Here is a 14085-nt window from a genome sequence, read left to right on the forward strand (position 1 = left end):
AGGTAAATGCAAATGGATCACTGCCTGTAGTTCAAGATGATGACAGGGGTCTAAGCTAATGATCTATTTCCAATAAGCAAGTTAATACAATAAATCACCCCTTGTTTAACTCCTCCGTTCTTTAGATTATTAGAGGAACGTGTTTCTGTAATGTTAAGGGAAAGAACACAGCAAACTGATTCTTCCTTAGCTTGTGTCAGGGGAAACCAGATATTTTTTTGGTCTGACCTTATTTTGTAGGAGACCTGATTTTAGATCTTAAAGCTCAGTACAAAAAAAAAAAAAAAAAAAAAAAAAAACCATCTGTTTGACATAACCAAAAAGCAGCGGCTTTTTATTCAAACCAACAGGTCTGAAAACTGTATTAGTTAGAGGTTGGAGCAGTTTCATTTCTGTTGATGGAACAAGACTTTTGCTTCTCCAGGTATGATTGGAGGCCGTTGCTAAGCATTCATTCTTTCAGCACTTAAGAGATTGATAACAATTAATTTCAACCTTCAAACTAACCAACTGTTACTAACAACACACATGAAAAGTAGTAAGCAAGGGTAATTTGCTCTTTTTATTTATTTATTAATTAAAGATTAATAATATCTTGTTTAAGAAAGACAACCAAGACTTTTTGAGGCCAAGCGTTTCTTGTTCCTGGTGTATATGAAAAAAATGTTTACAGACCTGAAGCCTAACATCTTTAAGGCTGTGTGTTACCAAGCTTTCACTGGTTTTATATGTGTGGCATTCCTGTCATAAAGGTTTGTAGCTATAGCTATAGCTATAGTAATTCTTTCAGTTGTAGATAGGGGAATTCACGTACAGATGTCACAGCACGGAATGATGAGACAGTGACAGTCCCGATGTGTGGATTAAAGATGCTAACCAGATGCTTGCATAGCAGCAGTCATGCTCCATGTTGTAGAGTTACTGGATAAATACCAGGATATATAGCAACATGTGTTACATAAAACCAGATTTTCTGGATAGAACTTGATATAGCTAGAACTTGAAATGTCATGTACAGTGTATTTTGAGTGACAGAAACACTTGGGGGCTTTGAGCCCACACTTGACCTCAGAATACTGTAAGTTGTACTTTGTTTCACTCAGGTTTGGTAGACAGGTAAGCGAAAACCAAATTGTCCCAAACTGTAGTTCTGGGTGCTTTCTCATGCTCATGCTGTAACTCCATGTACTGCAATTGAAATTACAGGCACACCTGGAGCATGTCTGATGTGTATGTTGTGTATTAGCAAAGTTTTTGGTAATAATGCACAGAATAGCCCTCCTGGTGACTGTGTGGGTGACTGTATGTGTGCATGTACTGTAATAGACAAAGGCATTTCAGAATTTCAACTATTTGTGCACAGGAAACAGATGAGACATTTTGATTTAAAATGAAAAACTCCACAAAAAGCTAGTTAATCCCTTTTATTATCTTTCCAACAGCAGTTTCCACTGTACAGTCATGCGGTAAGCATCCTCATATCCAAGTGTAACACCCTAATACTACAGCTGGTTTGAATTTGTTACATGCAGAGTCATGGCGAAACTAATGATCAAGACTAGAATAATGAAGGTTTCAGCTGTGACGGGTCTTACCTGTGTTCGCTTCCAGTGCTGCTTGTAATTTAACAAAATCTCACTCCATTTTTTTAGGGTGTTTATATTCTTCTCTAATTAAGCGCCTCTTAAAACATTCTACAGTAGTTGCTCAAAGCAGCGCAAGTAGTTTAAAAGAAAACTACATAATCTTTCTGTAATATCCTGTTATGTTTCATACCTAATTCAAGTGTTGTTTTAGTTGATTCAATTGTGCTTTTGTCTACATTAATATTAAAAAATGCAGCCAACAAAAACAGTGCAGTAATAGTTCTAGGGCTTTATATCCTAGCAGTCAGTTTAAGGCAATTTTGTGGATTTGTTGTCTCTGACAGTTTAAATTGCCAGTCTGAAAGTTCACGTGACTATTTTTCAAAGCTATGGTATCCTGCGGCCAATTAGAGATGATATTTGTATATGATAAAAGTATGCAGAACTTTACATCTGGAAGCTTCACAACCTCTTTGTCTTTTTTTATTAAATTTTTTTTTATATACAAACCTTTAGTTTATTTTTAGATTATTGTTTATTATATTCTATAAAGTTCTAGATACATTCCCTCTCTTGGATTTAGTAAATCAAATACTGTCCCAAATAATGCCAGTAAATTTGTCTATGGCATTAAATACATTTTCATATTTATCACTGTCATATGCAAGTTATGAAACTGGTCCAAAGGCTTAAAAACACATACAGCAGAAACAAACCTTTTTGAGATATTTTGTTGAGTACGTGGTTTGTAACATGATGAAGGAAATCAGCAAGGACTTTGTTAAGTAATGAAGTATGAAGCTGAAGACAAATAATGTTAAGTTAATTGAAACCGAGGTATAAATATGACCTGACTACCCTTTTTAAAGTTTCTTGAAATTTGAGAGTGCCTGTAACTTTACAGAAGGCAGTGATTGACATCAATATGAATCTATTCATATCAATGCAAACAATTAACCTCCACGGCTGTCTGAATTACTTAAAACTAATGTGTGGATGCCAAAAATATCTCTGTCTGCCTTTACCCGAACCAGTCATACACTGCTGAATCCAATTAAGAAGTGTGATTTATTTTCTTTTAGAGGTTTTAGATACAATAAATGGAGTAGCTGAGTTTATTTAAAGGGGGCTGTGCTGAATTAGGTTTTCTGCCTGTCAGCAGAAGGACTTTGAACATCAAAAAAAAAAAGAAAGAAACTGAGACCACCGAAATGTGATCAGGATCATAAGTGTAGTGATTTAAAAAGTTTATTTCATTAAGCAGCAACAGTGGCAGTCAAAAGGTTAAAGCTGAAGTTTTTGTGAATACTGCAGAGTCCTCTGCCCTGATTTGATTCCGTTTATAATGTCTTCAAAAAATTGCTTTGCATTTTGTTCTTAGTGTTTCAAGAATTCACAATATCCCGCAATGTTTCCCTTTAACTTAAGTTCTGGGATTAGTCAAGCAGTCACTTCAGATAGCTTTTATTACATTGACAGTCCATGGTTATTTCAGTATGGAATTACTTGACACAGAAAAGAGCTGTATTTGATCTCCTTGATTTGCTTTGATTTTTTGCGATTCCTGACTCATCCCAAGTGAAGACAAAAAGAAGCATTCTGGACTGTGTTTGATTAAAGGACAAGGGCCTCTGGTATATGAGCCAGACCACAAAATATCTCTCTCTCTATAAGGTTTAAGGGGACATGCAGTATTGCACAGTAAGTGTAGAGTGTATTTGCCAGTACTGTACTGCTGAGGTAAAGTTTAGGATGTGGCTAGTTATAGATGCAAACGCTGCTCCCTCCAGTCTCCCCTGGTCACGACTTACTGCAGGTACAGCTGCTTTATACCATTACATTTACTGGTTCCACCCTGTCTATAAACATGGCTTGAATAGTGTATGTATTTTGTTTTAATGGGATGCACATACAGCATGAAGTGTTCCAAAACAAAGCCCCTATTTGAGTAGCTGAAGATTTGACAGAGGACAACTGTACTTTAGGGTTAGAAGTAAGATTCAGACGATCCACTAAGGACCTGATACGTATCACGATACGATACATCTGACTTGAGTAAAATCTGTTGAATTTTTCAGGGACCTCCTGGGATTTACTCACTGACCGCAAGCCTGGAATTTCACAATATACTCTCAGGTTTTTGGCAGCGTAATATTTTAAGCTACTGGGAGTAACTATACTATTTCAAACACATTTTCTTTAAAATAGGTCACTTAATATTTATTTTTACATCGTATCTGCGACTTTGAATTATGTTCAAATGATACGTATGTTTGCTGTTCGTCCTCGACCAGCACACCGCTACGCTCAGGGATGCTGCGTCTCACTTCAAATAAAACATGAACACCCCATAAATCATGTTGAAGCCATCAGTCTTAATTCACTCTGTCACCAAACTCATTCAGCACATTCCCTTTTTCTGCCACTTCTGCAGTCCCTGCCAGCAAATTTCAGAATAATTTACCAGTGAAACACAAGCATCAAAGACTTTGAAGAATAACTCCCTTTTATTTTTGTACGTGGAACAGTTTTACATGCCAGCATTGATTATTCTTTCAAAAATTGATATTTCTGTCATTCTATATATATATATAATTTATATATATATATATATATATATATATATATATATATATATATATATATATTATATATATATATATAAACGGCGGGTGACTTCCAATTGATTTGTTTTCCTCTATAATTGCATTAACTTGTTTTAATGTTGTATCTTTTTCTTGTATCTTATCATAACCCCACCTTGACCCCTATCGGAAACAAAACTTGTCCTTGCACAAGTCTTGCTAAGTAAACATATTAAAAATTAAAGATAATGGCCTGAAAATACCAATTAATTCAGTGCAGAGGTCTGGATGACATCATAAACACTCAAGATGTTTGTACTGTAACTTCAGCTTACTAACTCCATTCGTTTGCTGTATATAGCAGGCAATGCCAACCTATTTTTACAAATTATGTTTATGAAAGGAAAGTGTGTGCCTCGATTTACTTAGAAGTACAGCAGCAATCCGAAAGAATTTCTGCACAGTTTATTTATATGTTGAAGTAATTATTATTAATAAACATTTTTAGATTTCGGGTTGTTACATATCCTGCTGTTTCTGGGATAACATGTATGTGTGTACAATTGTAAAGCATAGGAAAGAGTGGCAACATGGGTCAAATTGATAGTATCAGCAAATGTTTTGGATCCTAATGCAGGCAGTATTGCAAAGTTCACAGAGCTTTATCACCTGATCAATACATCTATGTAGCGTGTTGAGATTGTTCTACTCTTCATATACTCTTCTTCTGTGTTCAGTAGCGGCTCCTGACTTTAATAGCTCGGGGGGGCTAAACAACAAAACCTGCTTATATATATATATATATATATATATATATATATATATATATATATATATATATAACTAAAAGATTGCTGGCAAGAACACTAAAAAGTTACATTTTGCAGTTTAACTGCAAATATGTGTTGGAGGAAATTTGGGAAGTCATGTAGATCAATGCAAATAAAAGCTTTGTTTAAAGAAACAGTGATATTGTTGCATCCTCGTGCAGGAGACGCATGCTACAGAAATGCACGTGTGAGAAGTACATGTGTAAAAATAATGAAACTGTTGGCAGGAAATGTGTAACGATTGTCAGAGGACTAATGCATTTGGCTGAAAAATAAAGACCTGGAAATGTATTGGGTATAACTGCTGAATTAGCTGGGCCAAGATGTTGTCAGACTTTAGAAAAGATCCAATAATTCTTTACACAAATGTAATCCAAATTTAAAGTGTTTTTTTTTTCTTCATAGTGCGTCCAATATACTGTTTATGTTCTTTGTTATAATACTTCAGAGTAAAAAAAAAATATATGTATATATGTTATATTTATATATATATAAGGAATTAATGTGGAATAATATTAATAGTGGAATAATAATAAGTCTCCTTCTAAAAAGTCATCTTTCTCTGTACTTTATCCCTCAAGGTGTTGCTGTCTATAAACAAATGAACTCACTACCAGTATGTGATTAATGCTTGGTCAATATAAAATACTGTATGGGGGGGGGGGGGGACACACAGATGATTAATGACCATCTTATCACATCTGGAGACCTGGGTTTGAATACAGCTTACTTTTAAGTGAAGGTTTTGTAGTTATAACTTTGCCTTCATAAAATCTGCTGTGTTTTTCATAATTTCTATTCAAATACAGTAAGGTAATTCATTAATAATACTTTTTGTGTGTGTTCCATTGTTTAATCATTTGATTTTATTTCCTGCCTAGTTTTTAAATGCGGTTCTAAAACTGTGTTAAAGGAAATGTGGTTAATCTGTGCTTTGTAATACATACTGTATTGTGTCATAATTGTACCCAACCAGGATTGTATTGGACTAGACACAAACTCGCGAGGAGGCAAGATCAGTTTCACAACTGCAACAAAGGGAAGCCAATTACTATGAAGAGTTCAGATATCCTATTAGCAGGGAACCGCTGTTGCTGGCATGTCTCAAAAGCTTTAATGTGGAGCGCTGTTCGCTCCAGAAGTGTTTCTCAGACGTATTCATAAGGGTATTGGTACATATTTTAATTTTGCTTCTAAATATTTTACTTCATTATTTTTGGCAGAATGCAAAAAAGGCAAACATTACAAATGTGTGACTGTTCAGAGCTAGCGAGTGACTTGTGGAACAGGATGGCGCTGCTCCAGGCTTGGTGATACTGCTCTGTTAGCACTGCACCAAGAGCCTTGTGTTTGATAATGACAAAGTGAGTTGCTCTGAATAGCTGTTAGCTGTTGAGCTCAGTTGCTTTTCCAATATGAAAAAAAACAAAAAAAACTTCAAATAAAAGTACATTTAGATTCTGTACTTCTACTTTTAGTTCCATTTTATTATTATTATTATTATTATTATTATTATTATTATAAACAGTTCTGTTATCACAGTTTAATTTCATGGTGACTACTGTATAATTATGACTGCATATAAAATAAAAGTGCATTTTCAGGTAAATGGTTGAAAAGCAGGTCATGTCCACTATATTTCACACGCAGTACAGATGTCTGTGGAGGGTCGATTCACTCCAGGTTTAACAGGTAAAATGAGAACTAATTCAGGGTCTAGATGAAGGTTTAATTGCTTCAATTACACAATTTAGGACAGGGTTGGAACAAAGACCACGACAGGAAGGGACAACTTTGGCCACACATGGGTTAAGGTAATGACCTGTGTTTTATTTCCAATGGGGCAACAGTGATATTTCCATAAGGCAATGATCCACTAAGTGGGCAGATTTCTTTAGCTCCTTAGGTGTTCGCTTAGGGAGCCCATTTATCGTCGACGCCCTAAGGTTTGGAGAAATACAGGCCTTAAACTCTGAATCTGTTTAGTCACTGACAGCTAGAAACAGATTTATGTTAATGGTGAACCAGCATAGACCATGGCAATGTACCCCAACAATTACTCAGGGAGCCCAGTAGCCAACAAATATTTCACAAGCGTAAAGTACTACTTTTGAACAACTTTTAATTAGCACAGTTTTAGATGCATTATACAATGTTATATATGCATTATACAATAAGCTTCTTTTTTTAACTGGAAAAGGTATCCTATCCAATTTATACAGACTTTCCAGCTGCTGTAGATGGGGCAGTCTACAGCCAAGGACTCATAAAGCTGGTTCTCTTGGTTAATAAATCCAGGATTGCGCTGCTGTAAAATATGAAGGTTTGTAATTTTAAGTTGACCATGCTAATCAAAGCATTTAATACACATATGACGAAAAGATGTTTTCATAGGCATTTCAGAAGGTTAGTTATTGTTGTGTTTGGCACCTTCTTTTACTACCTTCAGTCAAAAACCAGGCATCCTGTGATATTTCTTTAATTAGTCCTAATCTTATTAAAGTAACAAAAATGTGTTTTAAATTCAACACTACAGTATCTTTTTTTCACCCATTAGTTAGGCTGTATAAACTCTACGCATACATGAGAAAGTGCAAACTATTTATCGCGTCTAACTGTGTGTCCCTGTAGCCTATTAATGTGTTAACGCATGAAGATGGGCTACAGATCTGGAACCTTGGCCCACTGCACTGGAAATTATCTGTCAGAAAACATGAAGCTGACAGACTGGAACGTTGCATGTCATTTACATATCTAAATAGAGATGGAAACAATCACTTTTATAATATTATATATTTTTTTCTTATTATTATTATGATGAATCCTATTGCTATTGTATTATAAAAAATAAAAAAATAAAGATTTATTTGGTTTGATTTCTGGCCAACAAGATATAATTAATATTACAAAGGATTAAGCCAAGAATTAGATCAAGTCATGCCAAGTTAGTGTGCTGAAGGAAAAATGGAGATTACGTAAGGGTAAACAGAATGTGTCTTGTATATACTGCAGTCAACGCAGGGGTGCCAGAGCTGGTGGCCCACGGTGCACCAACTTTTTGACAAAAGAAACGTGCACAGTGGAGAAAAGGCACTTGTGCAGCACACCATGTTTAGCTATACTCTGTGTATACTTTTATTTCATGAGACTTGTTTGAAATAAAAGTGCATTCTCAAAATAATATATTCATTCCCTCCCCCCGGCTACACACTTACCCCTAGACTTGCCCCCTCCCCTCCAAGGCTCTGGTAGTGACAAAATCTCAAGGCTCATTGTTCATACTTGTAGAACTAGTGAGGTAAACAGTTATGAAGAGGGATTTAAAATATATATGGTTATATATATATTTTACCTACCTATATTTAATTAGGACATACGAACAGTAACTTTAAACATTACTTTACAGTGATGGTAAGAAAAACCTTATTTCAAAACAAATAATTTGTATGAAACCTAAAATACCTAGTAAAACAATGCTAAGGCATTTTAAAATCATGTGCTGACTTCTGTGCCCCTGACCAGGGTGTAGAACATGTCAGTTGACTTAACATGTATTGTACATACGGACGTATTATGCATTATTTTGTACAGGGGCAATTGGATGGGTGTTAGGTGGGTGATTCTACTTGATGTGATATATAACCGCACAGAGTGCCTGGCTGCCTTTTAATACAACATGGTAGCTTTAATAATCAGAGATGGGTGATTATTGGTGGGGTGTCTAATTAATGGTATCTGTAGTAGCTTTGAGATGTGGCCTCAGAGCAATCAACCTCACATTCAAATAAAGATCAGATGGAGGTGGCTGGCCAGTCTGACTAAAAACCATGTTCCCTTGGGGAGGGTGAAAGATCACTGTGCTGCACGGCATTGCATCAGCCGCTCACTGTTCTGTGAAAGAAAGCCCTCCAATTTTTAGTTGCCGAGTCAACAATTTGGAATAAAACCCATTAATTCATCACTAGAAGGCTTGACAGTGGTCCATTATATATAGGCTGTAAAATACCTTTTTTTTCTGTTTCAGCTACTTTGAAAAATCTTGAAGGCTTTCTTGTTGTTCTTCTGAAGGTCTATTGTGTGATTTTTAAGACCATTCTCTGTGTTTTCCCCATACTTCTATCATGCTTTATGTAGCTTGTTTGTTACAGTATATTATATGCCATGTGTCTGCTGTGCCATACCATGCCTGTGCCATGTGAGGCTGTGCCATACCATGCCTGCACCATGTGAGGCTGTGCCTGGCCATCCTTAAACTGCAAAACAACTCCTTATCCTTTATTCATGATTCATAACAGCATCTTTGTGGTCAGCAATCATAATCTTATGATTAAGCATACTGTAGTGAAAAGCAAATTCATTTATAAAAGAATGGTGATCCATAGGGGAATGTGTTAATGTAGAAGAAGCAACATCAAAAGCCATGGAAAAGAAAAGGGAAATGGTATATTACAGGAGCTTGAATTGTTCCCTAGATTGATTGTTTGTTTGTTGATGTAATTGTTTTCTGTATGCACCCTTTGTTCCAAGCAGTTGATGTAAATTGTAATTTTATTTATTTTTGATTGTGATAAACTACACATCTTTGTGATTTACCACACAATTGTGCCATTCAGATGGGACTGCGGTGAATTCAGGCCCTGAAGATATGCTTTTAAAAACCAAGGGACCGCCCAGGAAACAAAAATGTGTTGACATCCGTCCATTGTGGGTTAAAAACAGGACAAACTTGGTTGCCCTTCACTGTAATGGGAAACAGCAATTAGGTTTGCTGACTCTACTGTGACCAAAGGAAACTCATTCACTTGATCTTGTGGGAATAAGCTTGGTTGAGCTAAAACTTCCAACACTAGTCATGCCACTAGAAGGCATTGACAGACAAACTTGTAGCTGCCACAGTGAGGGTTTTAATGCAGACTTTGCTATTAAATAGCAGACATTGGTGAGTTCTTAATAATAAAAATAAAATGTTAATAGTAATAGTTGACATTTATAATTGGTTGAGCTTATTTGGTCTGATTAAATGAATTTATATTTTAATCTTCTAAAAGCCCTAATATATGTATAAATCATTTGGTGCTTTATGAAAAATAATAATAATTTTTACATAGCAGACCACCATCACAAAGCGCTTTACAAGGTACAAGACTAGGGTGTGTGAACCATGCATCAGCTGCAGAGTCACTTACAATAACTTATCAACCAAAAGACAGAGCACAAAGAGGTTAAGTGATTTGCTCAGGGTCACACAATGAGTTAGTGGCTGAGCTGGGATTTGAATTGGGTACCTCCTGGTTACAAGCCTGTTTCTTTAACCACTGGACCACACAGCCTACAATGTAGATTTAATGGAAGATGCCAGTACAGTTTACAATAAAAGAGAATTTCTGAATCTGGATCTGAAAATTGTTTTTGCAAGGGATTGCGGAATTTGTCTCTTGATAGGGGATGTAACGGCTTTTCAGAAATTAAAATCTGGCAGCAAGACATCTTTTTAGTCACCAGAATTATGTTATGATAAATAACAGGAAGCCAGTGTTCAGTTCCAAGACTATACATGGATGTACCATAGACAGTGACAGTGTGTTTCTTTTTTACAGCACTCCCTGGCTGGTACTGAACACAATGCCATCTTGACCTATTGTTCAATTTCTAATTTCTGTTTTCTTTCCCAATATTATTATGCATTTGGACTTAAACTGTTTTGCTTGGCAGCAACCATCTATAAAAATGTTTATTTGTTGTCACTTTCAAGATATCAAATGGCATGCCTCAGTTTGTATTTGAGACAGCTGTGTCAACTTTCTTTGTATAAAAGTAGACGTGTGCCAGCTAAGGAAAAAGGCAAAACGTAGGTGTGAGTAATGGTGAAGAATCGGCCCAGTGTGATGCTGAAGAACAACCACAGTAGACTTTGATGAATGAAGTTCAGGGGCATTTTCTCTGTGGTTGGTCCTGAAGTAGGTTACATGTAACTAGTTTTATGTACATAAAACGCAGGATGTGGTCCCACTGTTCACTATGTCACTTGCCAAAAGTAAAAATAAGCCACATCTGTTGCAAAGGTGCAAAGCCACCATTAATTTTAGCAATGCAAATGCATCATGTTCTGATTTGCAGCGCTTCAGTTGAAACTATAAGGGACCTGTTGAGAATGTTGTCTGTTTTATTTAAATGAGCTTGGATTGTCCTGTTAAGTTTCTTTATACTGTAACAACTTCTTAGTTTCTGTAAATCAAAACCAGATTATTTGCTTTAGATGTTAGTATAGTGTCATGTTATTGTAATACCACTATGTCCACTGTATGAATTCTGTAGGGGTATCTTTTGTATTCTGAGCACATGGTTTTGTAAAATTTTTTTTTTTTTTTTAAGAGACTGTTGCATAACACAATTTTACACTAATTGGACTGAATCTATTGGGGATTAAATTCTAAATTTCTCATTTTTTGTCAAGCACCTCATTTTTAAAATTTATTTATAAACCCATCACAGCAGAGAATTTCCGCATTTCTTTGTAAGCATTTTTTTTTTTATCTGTCACTTTCTAGTGGAAGACAGAAAAGATTGAAAAACAAACTAGTGGCACCAGTTATGAATTTCACAAACTTTACAGTGCTGCAATACAAATCTGACAAGTTGGTAGTATCAGCCACATATAGTAATTATCCTCAGTCTCAATTAAATGCAGGAAGTTTGCCCCTTCTCGATTTTCTTGAAATGATTCCATCAAAAGAGTAATCCACTATCCTGAAACATGTGCTGGGTTTTATAAACTAGCTAGTAACCAGTAATAAACACCAGCAAACTAGCTGTTGCTGAAATTTCCAGCAGAGATTTCAAAAGGTTTCAAAACAAGATAAGAGAAAACTTTATTGCTGTGAATGTCAAAAACAAACAGTTTGTTTACACATGAAATGTGAGTAATGGGATTTACACACACTGTTTCAGAATAATCCGTGGTGGCTGTGTGTTCTGTTGAGATTTTAGTAGTTTATTGAAAGCCCAGGTGTTCGATAGACTTGGCTTCAGGCTATACCTGCTGTAACATGGATAAACAGAGCCTCGACACACACTGCTGTCTACAAGCTTGTAACGAATCACAAAATTATGTGTTGTAGTCTGGGCTCTTCTGATGACAGAAGGGAGTGCTAACATTTGCTAATTGGAAAAAGTCCTTTTTGATCTGCTCCAGGCTTTGGTAATCTTTTTGTGAGACAAATTAGGAGTTTGTGTCCAGACTTAAAACCCAATTCCTGTCTCCTACTGGAACTGTGCTGTACAGTGCATGGATGGGCTTTGACTACAAAGTGCTGAGCAAGTGGAACATGTATTGTGTGAAGGGAGCTAGGTGGCACACCGAGTTCATTCACTGTCTATTCACACGCTTCAAAACCAGCTTGGGTCACATGTGTAAGTTTGATGGTGTCAGAATGAACGGCCATGTAATGGGCATGTGCCACATTAGCAGACCCTGTGTGTAACTTCACATTCCTGCTGTCAGTGCTGTATCTGTGCTGAGGATAATGCATATGAATGATGTAATTACAGCGCATTAGTAATACAAAATGTAACACAGTTGTGATGAGAGAGTGTATATGCTTTTAACATCTGCCTGTATTAAATTATGCCATACTTCAGCTTAAGAGCACTCCAGAAAATTCATATCCTCACATGATTTTCCAGACTGTTGTGTGGACTGGGTCGTGATGGTTCTGGCTGGCCTGTCGACGCAGCAGCTTTGTGTGTAACTTAGGCAATCAGTAAAGTGACCAGTCAGACCACCCAGTTAGGAGAAAGCGGGAAAACCAGTGTGAAAAGTGACCATGGTTTCTATTAAAGTGGCAGGACAGTACACATGCAACTTAGTAGTTGATAATTCTTCATTTTATTTTCTATCCATTCTTTGAAGTGAGATGATTCAGTTACAGTGGCTCTAGTAAAAGGAGGGTTATTGGGGTTTACATTTCAAAGAATCCTGAATTTAATTAGTGTTAGGATGGTGCAAAGAAGGAGTCGGCACCAAGGGCAGTATTCGGTTTTAGACTGACAGATAGGGGAAGTCATTTGGGGGTGACTGCAGTAAGTTCCCGATCCCCACCAGCTGCAATACATTATACCTACCAACATGGAAAGAGATAATCTTTATTATATTATACGTGAGACAGAAATAAGGAAGTTAAGAGAAGGTTAAGAGCGATCTCTGCTCCCGGTTGACCCTAATGGAGAATTCTCTATTGCTCTGCACAGTATGACATGAACCCACACAGCCCTACCCACATGCCATCCCTACACTGGAGGTGAAAGTGTAATTTAGTCCCTGACCACTTGAGAGTGAGAGACCGATGAAACGATTAATTGTATATGCATTAATCAAGATCAAGAGAATCAGATTGGGCTGTCATGAATGATAATTTTATCTTCTTCCACTTCGTCCGTCACGGTCACTACATGCACAGTGTCCTGATTATTGTATTACAGCCTGCGTTTTGTGTTGATATTGTGTAGTGCATCTTTAGGCCTTTATACAGAGACAATCTGCAATGCTTGCATCTAAATGATCCTGTCATGATAACAAAGTGGCTTGTAGGGCTTGTCCTTTTCAAATGACATGTGAATAAGTAGTTTGGGGGAATTTATAAAGTATTAGCATGCCGTTGTCATACACTGCATTCCTATTTAATTACCAGCATGCTAATTTATGAATGCAGCCCTTTGTCTCTTACAAATCCGCTCTGACAACTGTTTTTATTTTGAGTTCACAAAACCAGATGAAGTGACTTAAAGGTAAACAAATGCAGACAGAAAAAAGTTCTATTGCATTAAGATTGAAGGATTACTGTATTAGTTAACATCATTCCTCTCCATGTTGTGTGCTTGTTTCTCGTGTGGTTTCAAAGTTCTTCTAGTTTATCAGGATAAGTTGAATTCATAAGCTGCAGCCAGTGTGGTTAAGGTGATTCAATGACCAGGTGCTAATGACTCAAAAACCATGCAGCCAAACAGACCCCCTTTCTGGTGTGCTGTGGTTACAGGTGTCTGATAAGTTGTTTCTTTATCCATATGCAATTGTTTTATTTGAGAAGC

At 36.5% G+C, this 14085-nt stretch overlaps 1 protein-coding gene across 1 annotated transcript in view; it reads left to right on the forward strand.

The window, feature by feature from the left end:
* The window catches only part of LOC121326542 (zinc finger protein GLIS1-like), an 83243-nt gene that overhangs the window by 36854 nt on the left and 32304 nt on the right, over window positions 1-14085 (forward strand). The window lies entirely within an intron of this gene.

This window comes from Polyodon spathula, chromosome 14 (genome assembly GCF_017654505.1).
Source record: "Polyodon spathula isolate WHYD16114869_AA chromosome 14, ASM1765450v1, whole genome shotgun sequence".
NCBI classification, from domain to species: Eukaryota; Metazoa; Chordata; class Actinopteri; order Acipenseriformes; family Polyodontidae; genus Polyodon; species Polyodon spathula.